The 17,773-nt window shown below is 43.6% G+C and overlaps 1 protein-coding gene across 2 annotated transcripts in view; it reads left to right on the top strand.

The window, feature by feature from the left end:
- Positions 1-17,773, top strand: part of LPP (LIM domain containing preferred translocation partner in lipoma) — a 298,039-nt gene that overhangs the window by 72,858 nt on the left and 207,408 nt on the right. The window lies entirely within an intron of this gene.

Genomic DNA, 17,773 nt, shown 5'->3' on the forward strand with positions numbered 1-17,773 from the left:
TGGTTTTGACCAGTGGAGCTTTTTCTGTGCCATGATGTTACCTGGCTTTAGGGCCATGAGATATCTATGTGGCAGGGCAAAGTCAGGAACAGTGGATCTTCACTCTGTTGTGTCACTGAATTTGATTGCACTTTTAGTCTTCTAGTTTGATACACAATGTGCATCCCTACTTTCTGCCTTTGCCCTCTTCTTGAGTCTAATTTTTATGGTGGTTTTTTTGGGTGTGGTTTTTTTTGGTGGGTAAATTATGTCTAGCTGGAGATGAGGTTTCAGTATCCTGTTTACTGCAAACAGTTGGGGCCATTAATAAATGTTGACAGACAAAGACAGACCAGGGATTAATAAGTAGAGGACAGGAGATTAATAGCAAGAGCGTAGAATCTGGTTCAAGGCCTGATTTTCCCAGTTGCTGGGCTATGGAAGATTAATGGGAGCTCTTCTGCTACTCTCACTCTTTCTGCAGTAGCTTCCCTGACTAAGTTTAATAAACCATCCCAATCAGTTGCTGTAAATATGAAATCTAGGAAGAAGCCCATCATTATGTTAACTAAATATGTCCTTTTATTAACTAAATGAGACAGTATTAGTTTTACTTTCTAGTCAGCATTTGAGCAACAACATCAATGCATTTGTGAGTGAAGTCAGATTTTCAGGTGCTTACAACTCCTCTCAAGACAAAAACATATCATAAAATGTATCTTGTGAAGCAAGCTGTGTCTGACAAATTGGTTTTTCTACTCTGTGTCCTGTGCAAGAGATTGATTTCTCTTCTCTTAACTGGGGTTTTGGCTTAGTTTCTGAGAAAAACTGGGCTCTTGACCTGTTGCGTCTGGTCTCTCATTAGGTTTAGTGTGAGATTAGATCATTGCAAGAAAACACTAGCTTTGCAAAGAGTATTCCTGGTTAAATTTGTAGGAGAACTCTAGAATGTGGGACTGCATCACAGAAAGTTTTATTGTAATAGAAGGGTGTGTGCTGTTCTGTGTATCCTATATAGAAAGTCAGCTTCAAACTCTTTCTTTTTAGGCTGGGACTGTTGATTTAAGCACTCTTGTAGTCTTTTGACCTCTGCCCTCAGGTATTTTCCACAGTCTCTGCAAAGATGGTCCCCAGCCCTTGGTGCATAAGATTATAGTGATATATAGGTATGTTTATGGCTGTGTTGGGAAGGAAGCAGCTGTGTCCCTGCAACAATGAGCATGAGACAGCTGGGACTAGCATCAGAACCTCATGCAGCAGTAGCTGAATTTCTTCTCCGGGGAAGAAAGCCTATGCACTGCTTTGGTGGCCCTGTAACAAAGCTTTTCCCCTCTTGTCTGCTCTTGCATACAGTGCCCTTGGCTTTTCAGAAGTTAATTGATTTGTCTGTATTATGAGTTTCTCTTTAATTTTATTTGTGTAAAGAAGAACACACGCTAATCTTTCTCCGGAGAAATGTTTTGCGTTGCTCCTCTTTGAACGTTGGCCCTGGGTCTGCTGTTTCTTAATGAGTCTTTAACTAAACAGCTACAGTTCCCACATGCTCCAGCCTTGACACACACATACTTGTACACCCACGTGCCTGCGCTCCCAGTTGAACCGAGCCTGCCCGCTGCTTTGGGATTTGTGTTGGCAAGGCAGCACCTCCCTGGGAAGCCCCGTGAGTGAGAGGGGTCTTTACACCTACACAGAGAGATAGGTTTGGCCTCACATGAGCTGTTCTGTGAGTTGGAAGGGCTATAACCTTTTTACCACGCTGTCCTCCCACCCCCTGGCTTGTTTAAAGTGTGTCTCCAGGAGCGTGGATGCCTGTGGGCTGCGGTGAGGACCCGAGCGAGCGCCGAGCGCTCAGCCCAGCACCCGATGCTGTGTTACTGTCTGGAATGCCACTGGCTGCCGGATCCTTGATAGCTTGTTTTTAATGAAGATTCCTCCTGTAATTCCTAGAATATCTTGCAGCGCAAAAAAAAAAAAAAAAAAAAAAAAAAAGCGTTGTGTGTATTTTGCTGTGGGCTGAATTTTTTCCTGCTCTTCACAGTTCCCTCCGTGAACAGAGAGGAGGAGGGGGAAGCAGCTGACTGCTTTTTGTTGTTGTTGTTGTTATTGTTTTTCAACTTGACTTCTGTGAAATATGTGGCGATCAATCGCTCGCAACTAACAAAATGTTTTTGTTTCTCTTTGCAAAAGCATATGGGAACTGCAGGAAAAGCATATGGGCGTTTTTAGGAAAACATATTGGTGAATGGACAAATTATAGTGGTGCCAATATGTTTTGGATGTCTGGCTAGACCACTACTTACTGCCACACTTGCTGGCATGCAGACACATCCACAAGATTTCCAGCATGTGAGGGGTGTGTGGCTGCTCCTGGGAAAGGCAGGCTGTGCTGGATAAACCTCTGCTGAAACAGTGCTGTGATCCATCTTCAGGGTGCGTGACAGCCTCATCATGTCCTGGGGTAGGCTCTGGGCTCGTGTTTATGGCAGCATATCCATTCTGTCAGGAGACTGAGCCCAGAGCTCCACTTGCAGCTGGCTGCAGGCAATGATAATGGTAACCATTTTTCTTTCCAAAGCACTGGACTGCAGTCCTCATAACACCTGAGCTTCTTGCAAACAGCTAGGTGGCCTCTGGTTTTTCTCTGCTACTCTAGCAAGGTCTTTGTGTTAGTTTGAGCTGTTAATTTTAATTTCTCCATTGAGTGGTTTGCTTTTCAGGAGATGCAGAACAGTGGCAGTATTGTTTCTGGTCCCAGTCCTGTTTGCCCTGATACTGGTGATCCAGGGAAAGGGATCCATAAGCAGGGAGCTGTAAGGGGATTGAGTTGTCTTGGCTGGTGAGCTCTGGTGGCTCACAGCATCCCTGCAGTGGGAGCTGGTCTGCCGTGGACCCCAGTCCATGATGTCCTAGGTAGTTCTGGTGGGGCAGCCCTTCTTGCACACCCCAGCAGTGAGGGAGTGCTGCTGCTGTCTGGGATGGGCATGGCCATGCTGGGCTGCAGAAGGGGGCAAAACACAAGGCTGAAGATTGAGGGGATAAGCAAGATGCATATTTGGGCAGCCCTTTGGATGTTGTGTTGTTCATCTCTGTTCTGAACTGGCACTTAGATATTCTGAGTGGTAATTCGGCACCTTTTAGTGCTCTCCCTCTTATGCCAGCTTCAGGATGATTTGCTAGTGAGTAATTTTATATTATTTAATGTAGCCACTTTCCTTATAGCTCTTTTGTTCTGTGAAACAATTCCCTATTTTATTATGCAAACAGTACATTAAGATCCTTGTGGGCCCAGGTTCCCAATAGTGCTTGAGATGATGGCAGAGAAATAGGTTATTTCAGAAATCATGATTCTCTCCTCTAGAAGCTTTCTTGGAGTTCTGCTTTAACGGCTTTTGATATTATATGTGCCTAAAAAAAAAAAAAAAGTTAAAAAAAGTCAGTACTTCCTAAATGTTATAGAGCTCAAAAAAAAATACACTGTATGCCTTGTCACAATATTTAATACAGAGTGCTATTTACAGTAATGAATCAAAATGTCAGTTTTTAAAATATGAACTGTCAGAGTGTTCCTACTTTGCAGAAAACTTTGATATGACAGTTTGTTAATCATATGACTATTACATCAAATGTGTCTAAGAGTACTTTTGCTCGACAAAGTCTTTTTTTATTCTTTTCCCCTCCCTTTTCCCTGTTAATGCTGGCAGGGTTGTTTGAATGCACTCTGATTAGAGGTCAGAAGAATCCAGAGCTGAATGCTTTTGTTTGCGGACAGAAGGGATGTGTTAATGCCTGTGCTCTTGCTGGTCATGGTCACCTAATCTTAGGTACAGCCTGGTTTGGATCATGTCTCCCTTGTGAGCATGGTGGAGTGGTGCTGATGCCTCTGGGGTAACTGCATTTAGGGCAGCTGGGCTAAAACTCTCTTGAGTAAAAAAAGCTGGCTTGCACTGTAGCATTTCTAATCCCCACAGCTTTATCATGAGTGCACAAGTAAAATAAAGATCTCAAGACAGCCTGAGCTGAAGGGCTGGTGTGGTGCAGGGCAGGACTGGTGTTGCTTCTTGAGCAGGAGGCAGAGGACTGGGGATGCCAAGGTTCTCTCCCCAGTGCCTTTGATTACTCTGGACCCAGGTCAAGGAGTGGGTTTGGGCTCTGGTTTCCCTTCCATTAATTTAGACCAGAATGCTTCGCTTTTTAAATTCTTTTGTTTGCTTATCTGCAAAATGGGAGTAATTAATTGATATTAGTTAACTCATAAGTCTCCTTAAAGCCGATTAGTCAAACAACTGCATTTCTGGTGAAGACAAGGGAGAGCTTATGTAGATAATCGTGCTTTAGAAAACAGCCTTTAAAAGGAGCAGAAGGTTCAGCATGCTAATGTGAGGACTGGAGGCCAGAGAGGAGTCCCAGGTGTAGCAGAGTCGTGTACCTCTGCCCAGAATGCCTTTGTGCCACATTGCCTACGGCTTCAGATGGATTCTTATTGCTTGTTAAAACTCTCAGTTACCATTGCGTAGGTCTTACAAGTGCAGTATTTCTGAGTTGGAGTTGGCCCAGCACAGCTATGGGAATAGGAGGAGTCTAAAAAGGCAAAAGCTGTGTGTCAGCAGTCCAGGAAAGAGGAGTGTGGGCAGTGCAAGACAGTAAATCTTAGAATCAAAAAAAATCATAGAAAGGTTTGGGTCAGAAGGGAACTTTGAAGACCCTTTAGTTTGAACTCCTCTGTGATGGGCAGGGACACCTTTCACTAGATCAGGTTGTTCCAAGCCCTGTTCAACCTGGTTTTGAGCACTTCCAGGAATGGTACATCCATAGCATCTCTGGGCAATTAATTCTGGTGTCTTATCATACAAAAATTATTTCTAAGGCCAAATCAGATGGTCTTGATTGTGGGTGTTTCTGGGGGCCTGATTAACTTGGAATTTCAGCTGGGCATGTCCATTAAATAACAACCTCAACACTAATGTTATTGAAGAGATGATAAGGAGATGTTTTCAGGGGTGTGGTCACATATTTAAGTGCACTTTTGAGCAGCACATCAGCGAGCTCTCGTGTATGGAAGGCTCAGGTAAAGGCACTGCACGCATCTGAAACCTGATATGCTGAGGCCCACTGGGTCTTGTTGCTGGAGGGAGATTTGGGAAGGTAAGGGCAGTGCTGTAGCATTTGTCATATTAATATCCTGCTGATAAAGGAGGTGAGGAAAAAAAAGAAGGGAAGAAAGCAGGGGAAGGGGGTGCTGGTGAGTGAGGTGATGACAGCAGGAGAGGCTTTGCTGATGATGGAGCCTGGAGTGGACCACCAGGAAGCCTGAGAGAAGCTGTCGGGTGAAGCAGTCCCAAAAGGGCTCTTAGACAAACACAGGGGTGCAGAGGGGCTGCCAGCAGCAAGGGCCACTGGCAAGGCACGTGTGAAGGTGTCCCTTTTCAAACCATGTCTTTGTCACCTCTGCTGAGCCAGTGCTGCTGTGTTTCCTCATCCCACAGAGGAACATTGGTTATTACTCAATTTTCATTTTAGACAAACCACATTTTAAGTGTGATGATTTTTCTTTTATTATCGTTAGTGGAATGGATGGAAAAGGAGCTCTAACAGATGTATGATTAGCAGGGCATGAAATTAAAAATGTTTGTGTACAAGGAAAAGGTTGTTTACTACCAAATTCCTCATTTGAAAATGAAGTGATACTAAGATTGGCAGTGCAATTCTGCAACAGGTCTCCAGTCCTTTTCTGTCCATCCCTTAGCAGCATTGGCTGAAAAGTAACAATGTTTTTAATGTTAATTTTATTTAAAAAATAGTAGCACAATTGAAAAGTCAGTACCTGCCTTTGGAGGCAGATTATTTAAAGATGTTGTTCTCAAGCTCTGGCACTGATGGAGTCAATTCAAGAGAATATTTTGACTCATGTTTAAACCCCACTGATTAGGCCGAATTGAATATTTTATATCAAAATTCATTTGGGTGGAAAATAAGGTTCTGATTGAGTAATTCTGAGTGTGGGCATGTACCTAGGTGAATACTACTTGTTGAAAAATTCGTATTTGGAGTTGCTGCTGCTGCAGCATATGCAGAGGGGTGCAGATGGGTATGCGGTTCCTCCCCTGCTTTGTGGGTCAGTCTTGTGGTGGTTTTGCACAGGAATAGTGTCAGGCTCTGGTAGAAAGCCATCAGCTCTTAGATTTTTGTCTGAGAAGTGTGGGGGTTTATCCCTGTAGAAAATATCTGTCCTTCCCCTCCCCACAAAAGATAATGAAATTTTTAGTTTGAGAAAATGATCTTTCTTCTTAGGAACTTTGTCAGTGATGCGCAGTTCTCAAGTACAGCTGATCTTCCTTGATGTTTTTAAAATTATCATAGAATATGCTGAGTTGGAAGGGTGGATCAGGATCATCAGGTCCAAGTCCTGGCCCTGCACAGGGCACCCCAAGAATCACACTATGTGCCTGAGAGTGAATTTTATAAGAATGAAGAAGCATGCGTCAGAAACACTTCATTTGTGTTATTTTGTGGAGGTAAGCCTGGTGCTACCTAGGGCTGAACATTTCCCAGGTACTTTGAATTTCTCACCTATCTCATTCTTTGTACTCTAAAACCTTTGTGGCCAAGTTTAAGGCTGACACTGGTTGAAATCTGTTGGGCTGCTCATGTGTGAAGTTTCACCTGGGTGAGTGTTTGCAGGACCCAGACCTATGGCATCATCGTGATGGATTTTGCCTGCTGAGCCTGGATGGCATTGAGCAGAAAATAGGAAGAGGGCTAAGAGATTGTTCCTGCACTCTGGGAACAATTGAGACAGAAAATTGCTTCCAGGATTTCTTCACTTTTCCACAGAGAATAATCAGCCTGTGTAATTCTCTGCCACAGGAAATACTGCCTGAATCTGTTACGCAAAGACAGCAAGCAAAGTTCAGATAGCAGCCTGAATACCAAAGGTGCTGCAGAGCAGGGACTGTCCCTTACTCAGGGCTTTTCACTGGTGTAGTGTCATTTTTCCTTATATGTGTATATGTCATGGGATGTCACAATGGTGCAACCAATAGGACTGATAATTGAATAATGGCTTAGAGAGCCAGTATCTTCTGGGTGCACATTTAGACTTTGGTGCCCTTAAAAAGAAGCCAGATTTGTACACTGAGCTTGTAAATGGAGTTTTGCTTAGCTTGGCACTCAGATTCTACACCTGAGATTGTGGGCCAGCTTAGAGCAATTCCAGTGAGGTGATGGGTATCTGGTAATTTCAGTCTTGCTCTTTGCTTGTTTTAATCTTTGCTTCGCAGATGTCAGCTAATCACTACTTCTGCACCTTTATTTGTTAATCTAGAGGATGGGACAGCACTTGGGCCACTTGCTGGGGTTTGTGTTATGTTTCTAATATGGCCTTTAAACCATGTGTTTTATTCCAAACTTTTAGGGGAAATTATTTACATTTTTTGAGTGAGAGTAGTTATGGCCAAATCACTGCGTGAGCATTAAACCTGCTGCGCTCCGAAATTTGATTCCTAAATTGCCATTAGTGGGTCATACTGGGCCAAAGGATCTTGAACCTCTAGAACAGAAAGGAAGAAAACAGAATGGAGTTGGTGTTTGGTTATGGGCTCTGGATGTCATTGTTCCTGACTGTTCATCTGGCTAATGTTTGGTTTTGTGTAGTATTTGTCTGTGTCTGTGCTTCTGTGCACATGGGGAAAAGGAGGACAAATATCACTGGGGTGGATTAGCATTAAAAAATAGTTAACTGATCAAAGCCATAAAGCTTGTCCAAGTGAATTCTTCAGAGAAATAGTTTTGAATTTCCCAAGCAGCCGCAGGCCATAAAAGCGAAGCACTATCATTCAGAGATGCAAAAAAATCCCCTTCTGTTGGAGTGCTGGACCTATTTGTTCCATTTTAGGAGGGGTTTCAAAATGTTTTCTTAATTTTCTTCTGAGCAGCTCACTGCTATCCATCATGAGCCTTTGCCAGCTCTGCTCCCCCTCAGTTTTAAGCCTCCACTGAGATCTTTATATCCTTACTTAAAATTTTGGATGTGTTTTGGCTCTCTGCACTTTGCTCTTACAGGCCACACCTTTGTCTCCGAGCTGAAAATGCTGTAAAGGAGGGACTAAATGTTGTCCTCAGGGCCTTGGTGAAGGTGACAGGGAATGTGGGATGGAGATGGAGAGCGATGGCTGGGAAGGTTTTCCACACTTCCCGATGGCAGGGGAGCCCTGTTCCTGATGCCATGTTCTGTCTTGTTACTGGTGATGCCCCATCAGGAGCATCAGCCCCACCAGGTCTGCAGAGCAGGTGGGACAAAGCAGGAGGGAATTTCCTTTCTCTTACATGGAGGAAAGAAAGTATGTTGTTTTACTGCTCAAAGTTATTGAAGTCTCATACTGAAGGTTAAGCAACCAGCCTCTGGGAATTTGGCACATAAATTTGCTTTATGCTTATGAAAGTCTCTTTCACAGTGTTTTGGGTTTTTTTGCTTCTCTGTAAGATGTAGAAAAGAATGAAGTGCTGGTGTATGGTCCATGCACAGGGTATTTGGATGGCACAGTCATTAATAGGAATGAAAATTATACTGTGGTGGCTCAGAGCTTGCCAAGAAAAAAAGAAAGGAAAAACTCTCAGAAGACACAAAGTGCTTTATAGCTGGAAGTGCCTGTTGCCCTACAAGGAATCAGCTGTCCTTTTCAGTCTGTCTTCTATTATTAAAAATATTTTTCTGCCTAATATCTACTAGCTTTTTAATACTGCTTAATTGCATGCACACCCCCCCAAAAAAAGAAAGCCACACATTTTTCTGTTTTTGTAAATGTTCAGCTTTAGGGCCCCCAGAGAGGGTGTTAATGGCTGTGTCCCGGCTGTCTTTCAAGCAGAGAATTCCATTTTTACTTTCCTTCTGAAATTTGGAGTTTCGTTTTCCAGATAATGAAATTTTAATATAACCCCATTTAAAATGCATGTATGTGTGTTTGTGTATATAATATAAAAATTATTTAATTTATTTATTATTTTTAATTAATTTATTTAATTTAATCCTGAATCCTAAGTATATTCTGGTAGAAACTGAGGTAATCTTTGTAACAAGTGGGCAGTGCATGGAGAGCAAAGCTGTGTCTGACAGGACTGCAGCTTTAAGAGAGGGATTAAATGTTTGCACAAGTGTGGGCATGACATTCGTGTGTGCCATGTACACACGTCCTTGGTTTCTGTGGTAGAGCAGAGATGACTTACCCACATAGCAGGGCCATTTGCTAGGGTGAAGTCATCAGTGTTCTGTTCCTGAAGCAATAGAGAAGTGCATCCATATATAGGACAGTGCAAAGTAAAAGGGAAGCTCATCCTTCTCCTCCAAGATTGTGCTTTGGCCTCTTGTATCGGCCACATCCTACTCTCAGATGGGAGCAGTGCTCAGCTGTTGATAACATGAGGAGGAATTGAATCTGAAGCCCAGGGCCCTTCTGCACAGGGAAACCATTGCAAAACAAAGCCAGGGTGTGAATTTAAAGTGCAATAGCTGTTCTGAGCGTACTTCTCATGTGGGCAGTCTTATTCTGCTCTGAGAGGGCCTTTGTGCAGTTCTGCTTCATGCAGTGCCAAAGGCACTCTGAGTGCAGAAAGAAGAATGCCCACACAGGGAGTGGATAGCTTTTCCAGGCTATTTCACCAGGCTGAAGAGTCCCAGGAGATGCCATGTTTTCTTGTCCCCATGAGTGTTGCAGGAGCCTACCCTTCATTCAGCTAATTCTCCACTCAAGCTTTCACGGGAGAGTTTTGTGGTGGATGTGTGGTGGAGTTGTGTCTTCTGGACCCTGCCAGGTGCAGTGTACGTAACTCATTTGCTTGAACTTTTGGGGCTGATCCCCGAGGATCTTGGTCTTGTCTGGGCATTCCTGGTGTTGCAGTTTGGCATTCTCTATCAGGGCCATCACCTCTTGTGGTGTGTCCAGGCTGCTGAAAAGAACTCCTGTGAGAATGTGCAACACAACGTTCATGTGTTGTTCCTTTTCCTGTGAAATTGCCAAGCAAACCTGTGTGCTGGGTATGATTGTTATCTGAACACTGTTGAACAGGGAAAAAAAAGCCCATCTGTTCTACAAAGAGGCAGTGTAAAGAGCAGGCTCTGTGACTAAATAAATTCACATCTGTTTAGCAGAACCATCAAATGGCGAGCAGAGGGGCCTAATGTGAATCACATGTTGAAACCACAAGTATGAGTGAGATGAGCTGCAAAAGAGAGAGCCTGGAAGTGTTGATCCATGTGAGCAACTGTTGGTTTCTCTCCTTATTCTTTGCCTCTATCAGTTTCCTAAGCTAATGATGCAGAATGAAAAAATCAGGGGTGTGCACATCTATGCATACTTATGTGTTTAAGTTTGTATTTATTGCATGATTAATTAACCTTCCTGTGTTATTTTGAGCCATTAGATCATAACTTCAAATAGAAGGGCTCGGGGTGGTGGGGGAGCTGCATAGGAGGGACAGTGGGACTGACATGAAGAGAGCAGGTGAAGCTGTTCCCTAGTGGAGGTACTTCACAAAAAATGGCCCTGGGGTATCTTGTTTTTAAAAAGAAATTGACCTGGAAATGATTCTTTGTGATGATGTCTCCAGCAGTGCCATCTCAAGGAACCTGATGGAGCAATCTAGAAGCTTCAAAGGTTAGGTTATGCCTTCACATGCTCAAGCTAATTTCAAAATAGGTGTCTGTATACCAGTCCTATCAGACTGCATCTTTCCACAGATCAGTGAAGTTTGTTGCTTAGGTTTTCCCCTTAGTGTTTTAAGCCCTGCAGAAACAAAAGGCAGCTCAAGTTTCTGTATTGGTTGCATTTGCAGTTTATTTTTATTTTGTGCCAAGAACATATCAATGCAATTTCAAAACGCTATATTTTGTGACTTGAGGCAGCAGTTTCTAACTTAAAAACAAGAAGGTGTGTGGGGGTACACACAGTTCAGGTGCTTTAGTGAAGGTTATTTGACTGGTCTCCATAGCTCCTTAGTGTCCATGCAGAGGAACAAGCATCTTCTCTCCCACAGGATCTCATGAAAAGAAACACACAGTGATTTGAGTCTCAAATGTGGTTTCTTGATGCTGCCTTACCTTTTGTCCTAGATACTTTGCAGCAAACGAGGCCAAACTTTCGGAAACAAAGAGTGGTGGAAAATAGGCTGTTAGACCTGATTTACACAGATCCTGCTCTCCTGCAGCTCAGGCTGCTCTCTGTAGCTGACAGGGAGCTGTGTACAGCTCACCTGGGATGTGAGCTCTGCAGGAGCTGCTGGAGGTAATGAAGCACTTAAGGGCTGATGTGTTGAAGGTCCCCAAGGAATGATTAAGGTGTTGGCAGCTGCGTTACTTTGGAAAAGAAAGATGTGCATTACACAGCAGAGGCATGCTGAAATGCCTTTCAGACGTTTGGTTGTGTGTGTGGGAACATGCTTTCCCTCAGACCTGAGAGATAGTGGTAGCAACTATTGAAGGGCATTTGATAAATGGAGCTCTGTGTGCACTTACCAGGCTGCAGGACTCAGCTGCCTGCCCTAGCACAGCTCAAAAACAAGTGGTTGCCAGCAGTGGCTAAAATGCAGCAGCATATAAATATCTTTGGATATGTTAAAAGTTTTGTTCTTCCTTCCCTCTAAAAATACCCTCTCATGATTTATTTCTTCTCTTCCATCACCCCTGCCAGTCTTTTTGGAGAAGGTGAAGGTAAAAGAACATTGGAATATTTTTCTGTAGACTGTCAGATTTGAGCTGTTCCGCATTCAGGGAACTGATGTGGTCAGTCTAGTATGAAAACTCTTTTGTCACAACAGAACTTCCTACTGATTTCTGGAAAGGGGAACAAATTATTAATTTGGATAGTCAAAAACAGAAGGCAGCAAAGCAATAGTGATGGAGCAACTGGAGCAACTTTTTAATAGGATGAGCTTGTTTAGCAAACTCACAAGGCTGGTGTGGGTGCCTGGCTGGGTTAACTTCATTGCTGGTACTGTGGTTTGCACCAGCTGGGGGATTGTCTCCCAGAGCTTTGCGTATCGCTGTTCTTGAATGAATGGACACTGAGTTAAAAGGGAAGAGCAGCAGTTTCTTGGGCTGGTGCTTGGTGTTTTTATGAGTTTCAAAGTAGAATTGAAAATCAAATTTCAAGCACTTGTCTTCTGTCACAGGTTTCTATTCAGATACTAAACCAGAGCTTTATCTCCATGCACTCCATAGTGTCAGGATCAGCTTTGCCTTTGCTTTTAAGACTCCTCTTCTCCCATTTTCTTGTGCTTTAAGAACATCCCCCCCCACACACCCCTTTGAACAGGTGTCTACTTAATGAGCTATATGTCATGTTTATTGCAAATAGCAAGGGGTAGCTAACACCACTGTGTGATCTACCCTTCTATCCATGTGGCCATGGCGTTGTGGAGCTCCTCCAGCTTAGGCACCATCTCAAAATTTGCCTTATATTTTTCTTTATTTCTTGACAAAAGGATGTGGAGCAGGCAGTCAAATATGAGTACAATGTGTGCTGTGATTGTCAATAAAGCAAACTAGATAAGGGGCTGCTTCAGGAGGGGCCTGGACTGTAGACTGAGTTATTGCTCACCTTTCCTTACTGCTGCTGAGGCTGTTACCCAGTCTTGAGTCCATCAGTTAAATGGGACGTTGAAGTGGTGGAGAGAGTCCAGAGAAGGGTCAGTCAAGGGCTGAGAGCACATGGCCTACAAGATGAGGCTGAGAGCTTTGGCTTCTGTCTCTGATGGAAAGGAGGCAAAAGAGCGATCCAATGGCAGCTTGTGACTACTGCCAGGAGCCTTCTGAACATGTCAGAGCCAAATGCTTCCATCCAGATGGCAAAGTAAAGTGCCGTGAACATGTATAATGGATTGGGAGATTCAGCTGGAGAGTTGGAAAAGCATTTTCCTTGGGAAAGTAGTGTAACACTAGTACAAGTCATCAGGTAGCAAGGGATTCTTCATTTTGGAGGTTTTCCAGGACAAAGCCACAGGAAGCCTTACCTAGAGTTAGTGATAATTTAGTCTGCTGCTAAAAGCAGAACTTGGGAGCCTGCAGAGATCCTCTGTCTTTCCTGACAGTACTGCAGGCTTTCAGCTTCTTTAAGGAGGAAGCAATTTAAATCTTTGTTTTGTATTGCAGAAGGGAGACAAGAAGACATTGAGGTGCTCATTTGTTGATGATGTCAAGTCACCTGTTGTCATGAAATTCAAGAGAAATGTAGTCTTTTTCCTGACTGTTTCCACAAAGAGTTTTGTGTGCTTCCTTTTTTACAGTTTCCATACACTCAAATATCTTGCTTCCATTAGCAATCTCTACAGCATCAATTGCCAGTCATCTGGCAGCAATCACTCTTCTGTGTTTTAAGATACAGGATTTTCCATAGGAAAAAGGCTATTTCCCTTGATTATTTGCAAAGTGCTGTGAGCTGAGCTACCAAAACCAAGACACAGGTTGGTGCAGTGCTCAGGAAGAAGTCAACCATGGATTTGTCATACTTGAAGCTTTGACTTCCAGGATGGCTTGGGATCTGAGGGAAGAAAAGTTAAGTGGATCAGGTGGGAGGAAGAGAATCAGGGATTAAAGATTTTGACCCTGGACACACTTCCTGCCCATTAATTTATTTAAGTGCTTGATTTTTTAGGCAGTGCCGTGTCGAAGTCTGGATTCTACTGCCAGCTCCATAGCTGTCAAAAGAAGGTTATGGTGGTGATAGACCCACACACACTTCCTTCCTGAGTGGGGCCTGTGCTGTGCCTGTGTCCTGAGCTGCAGCTCCTTTTCCATTCACAGAAATCCTCTTGATGGCTTGGGGTTCAGACTGCCAGTAGCAGAGATGTGTTCTTCCAGGTGGGGCAACATCTGATTCTTCCTGCAATCACAGCTAGTTTAGAAGAGGAGTGAAGTTTAGGGAACCCCATCGTAAATACAAAACCCACCTGCACCCAGCCAGCTTTGCTGGGTAGGACCTCAAGCTCAGCGCTGTTTCCTTGTTCACTCTGTTTCCCAGTGAACTCAGATCCCTGCTGTTTCTCCACACACACATGCTGCTCTGCAAAGCTAATACAATTATCTGTGTGTCAATATGCTGCCATGGTCCTATTTGGTCCCACTGGGGTCTTGTTGATATCTCACAGCTGAGCTGCATGTTAGTTCTGCACAATTCCTCCTTGTTTACAGCCATCATCAGCATCCAAAGTACCAGAGTTTGTTCCAACAGCCTTACCCTTGCTATTTCTTGTTGTCCTGTTTTCTTTTCACGTAAGTGAGGCCCTTGATATACCTGATTTCACTACATCTCCATCAGTTGAGATGTCCAGTACATTAATAATTTTATTTGATGGATAAGCTTGGCAGCCCCTTGCTGAAATAGGAAGCCAAATACTGAGGTGTACTATAGGCAAGACATTGAATACAGGCACAGAAGGAATAAAGGCAGCTTTTATTGGCAGAGACATCTTGAAAATAAATTGTATGCAGGAAGATAGTATTTGTGTAAGGGAGCTCATTATCTGAGACTCCCAGAATAACCTTTCTGCATCATCCCTGGTTTTGCTGTCTCTTTTAATATATTTCCTCTCTTATTTTATATATGAATTTCTGAAACATCCAACTCAAGCTTTTATTTGTGGTACAACAGCATCTTCACAAGAAGATGTCTATGTTATCAGGGAAAGAGGCTATAACAATTGGAAGAAATCTGGCTGGCTCGGAGCTACCTCCTGGCTTAGGTGCTTAGGTTCAGGAATAAACTGTATTTGAGTAAGCCACCAGGTCTGCCTCCTCCTTTACAATTGGCTTGGGGTTTGTTGTGACCACAAGTAGCTGAGGCCTTGGATTGATACTTTATCCAGTTTGATTGTGATTGTAGTAGCTGAGGACTGTCTCATGCCACAGAAGCCAAGAATCAGCTTGCTCTCTGGTGAAATTGCAATGCAGTCATTAGAGTTGTATTAGATTAGATAGATCTATCTGTCTCCAGGGAGCCTTTGTTTCAGTTCACATGGACAAGTCAAGTTCAATTTATTGGGATTTTAAAGCCTAGTTTGTCATCTGACACCAGGATGTGACATGGCTGTAAAAGGAAGATCTCATTCATCAGCTTTTATGCATGTGTTTTGCAGCAGCAGCCAAATTCAAATAGCCAACATCTAATCCCAAAACTCCTAACACAATTATATTGGGAAAGAAAAGAAGTTTAAAAGTTTTATGTTTATTTTGCCCTTCTACCTTTTCCACTGCTGAAGCTGATGCAAGAAAAAATGAGCTAAGAGTGAGACCTAAGGGTGGGTTCTTGGTTGATATCAAAATTATCCCAGAAGCAGAATTTTAAAGTGAGAATGATTGTGACATTGGGTTGATATCTGATGAACTATTTTCATGATGACATTAACTTTTGTCAAGCATCTTTGTACCAGAGAGACTGTTCTTTACCATCACATCTTGGCAGTCTCCACTACACACCTGCTGTCTTCCTTATATGTCTCAGTCATACTCAGTAGAAGTTGTATGACTTAAAAGTATACAACAAAAGTCACATCCCAAACTGGCATGGTTCTGATGAAAAGTAAATTAACTGTGGATGCAGCTAGAATAAAAAAGGTACTTTCCAAGAATTGGTTATTTACTTAAAAGAATGGGCACAAGCTCTGTTCATTTGCAAATTATTGCAATTAGAAAATAAGGAATATGATGTTGCATTACCAGTAGGTGATATTGCTGTTTTGTCTTAAGAATACAATATATTGCTACAAACTGGAAGGAGCTGGTGAGTCCCTTGAAGGCAGGGAGGCACTGCAGAGAGACCTTGATAAATTACAAGGTGGGGCAATCAGCAGCCACACGAAGTTCAATGAGAAGAAGTGCCAGATTCTGCACCTGGGATGGGGCAACCCTGGGAATGAGAGGCTGGAGAGCGCTGCCATGAAAGGACCCTGGGGCTCTGGTCCATGGCAGGTTGAACATGAGGCAGCAGTGCCCTGGCCACCAGCAGGGCCAAGCCTGTCCTGGGGACATCAGGGACAGTCGGACAAGGCGGGGGATTGTCCTGCTCTGCTCTGCTCTGGGCTGGGGTGGCCTCATCCTGAATATTGTGGACAGTTTTGGGCACTACAGTGTAAGAAAGATGGGGAAACTATTAGCATCCAAAGGAGGGCTGTGAATGGTGAAGGACCTTGAGGGGAAAGTGCACGAGGAGCAGCTGAGGGCACTTGGTCTGTTCAGCCTGGAGGAGACTGAGGGGAGAGCTCAGTGCAGTCACAGCTTCCTCCTGAGGGGAAGAGGAGGGGCAGGCACTGATCTCTGCTCTGTGCTCACCAGTGACAGGAGCTGAGGGAATGGCCTGAAGTTGCGTCAGGGGAGGTTTAGGTTGGATATCCTGAAAAGGTTCTGCCCCCAGAGGGTGGCTGGGCAATGAACAGGCTCCCCAGGGCAGTGGTCATAGCACCAAGCCTGGCAGAGGTCAAGAAGTGTTTGGATAAGGCTCTCAGGCACATGGTGTGACTCTTGGGGATGGTGCTGAGCAGGGCCAGGAGTTGGACTCGATGATCCTTGTGGTCCCTTCCAACTCAGCAGGTTTGTGATTCTGTGAAACCCTCCTGAGTGCAGATGAAGTCACAGCTGGCAATCTGGGGGTTCTGGCTCACAAAATAGTTGATTTTGTTCCCTCAAGGGATCTCTGGAGGTCATCTGGGCTGCCTGTTTACTCAAAAACAGGGTGCACTTTGAATTTAAGTCAGGTCTTCTGGAGGATCCCATGGAAGTTTGATTGAAGCTGTTAAAGCCAGAATGAAATATTACCAGACTATATTCTTTGAGGAATAATTCATCAGTGCTCTAACTAGGTTTCTCTTTCCTTTAATTCCTCTGATTACATTAGTGACATCCCACAGCAGGGATTAGGTGAATGCTTTCAGTCCTGTTTAACTGAAGAAGTGACTTTGATTTCATTTACTTATTTATTTATTTTACTTTGAGGGAATTGGGATGAAGATACAAAATGTTGCTTATCCAGGCAATTGAAATAAACTATGAATCTGAGAGGAAGAGGTAGAGTTAAACTTTCTCCGGCTGATACCAGGAAATGTGCATAAACCATGTAAAATGGGTGCAGGCAAAGAAACCTGATCTCGAGGAGGTATTTGCCACAAAGGCTCAGAGTCCTCCTGCATCGAGTTTTCCTAGAGTCAGGAAGGCAGTCACTGGAGGGTGACAGTGACTGGAGGGTGACATTCTCTTCTTCATAACTTCTCAAAGTCTCTTGGTGGCTCAGTTGACTCTTCTTAGATCTTCACTGCTCACTAGTGGTAGAGGTTACACCAGCACCATGCACAGGATTCCCAGTGCTCAGAGTTGTTCCTGAAGCTTCAGGAGTCAATTTGCTGTTGGAGGGGTTTGAGGGAGGAGCTTTATTGGGCTGGTTAATATTGCAGGAGTTAAATTCAGAGAGCTGTTGTGCAGACCAGCAATGATTAAGGGAGTTCCAAAGGACTCCCAATTCCCCAAATCACATAATTTGCCATATGATGTAAAATTGATGAGAATAAGTAGTACCATATGGGAAAGGCATCCCAAGAGAGTTTGTGCTGAGTTTATAAGTACCTATGGCACTTCTTCTGTCTGGTTAAATACCTCTAATGAGACCTGAATTTTGACATTATACCCTCTTTTGAAGGCCACAAGAAGTAGAAAAGCATGGCTAGAGATGATGTGCCATAAATGAGTGAATAAATTCATTTAACCTTCAGAGAGGAACAGTGCCAAGAAAAACAAACAGCTCTGGGAGTTTGTAAAGAGCAA

Source organism: Cinclus cinclus, chromosome 10 (genome assembly GCF_963662255.1).
Source record: "Cinclus cinclus chromosome 10, bCinCin1.1, whole genome shotgun sequence".
NCBI classification, from domain to species: Eukaryota; Metazoa; Chordata; class Aves; order Passeriformes; family Cinclidae; genus Cinclus; species Cinclus cinclus.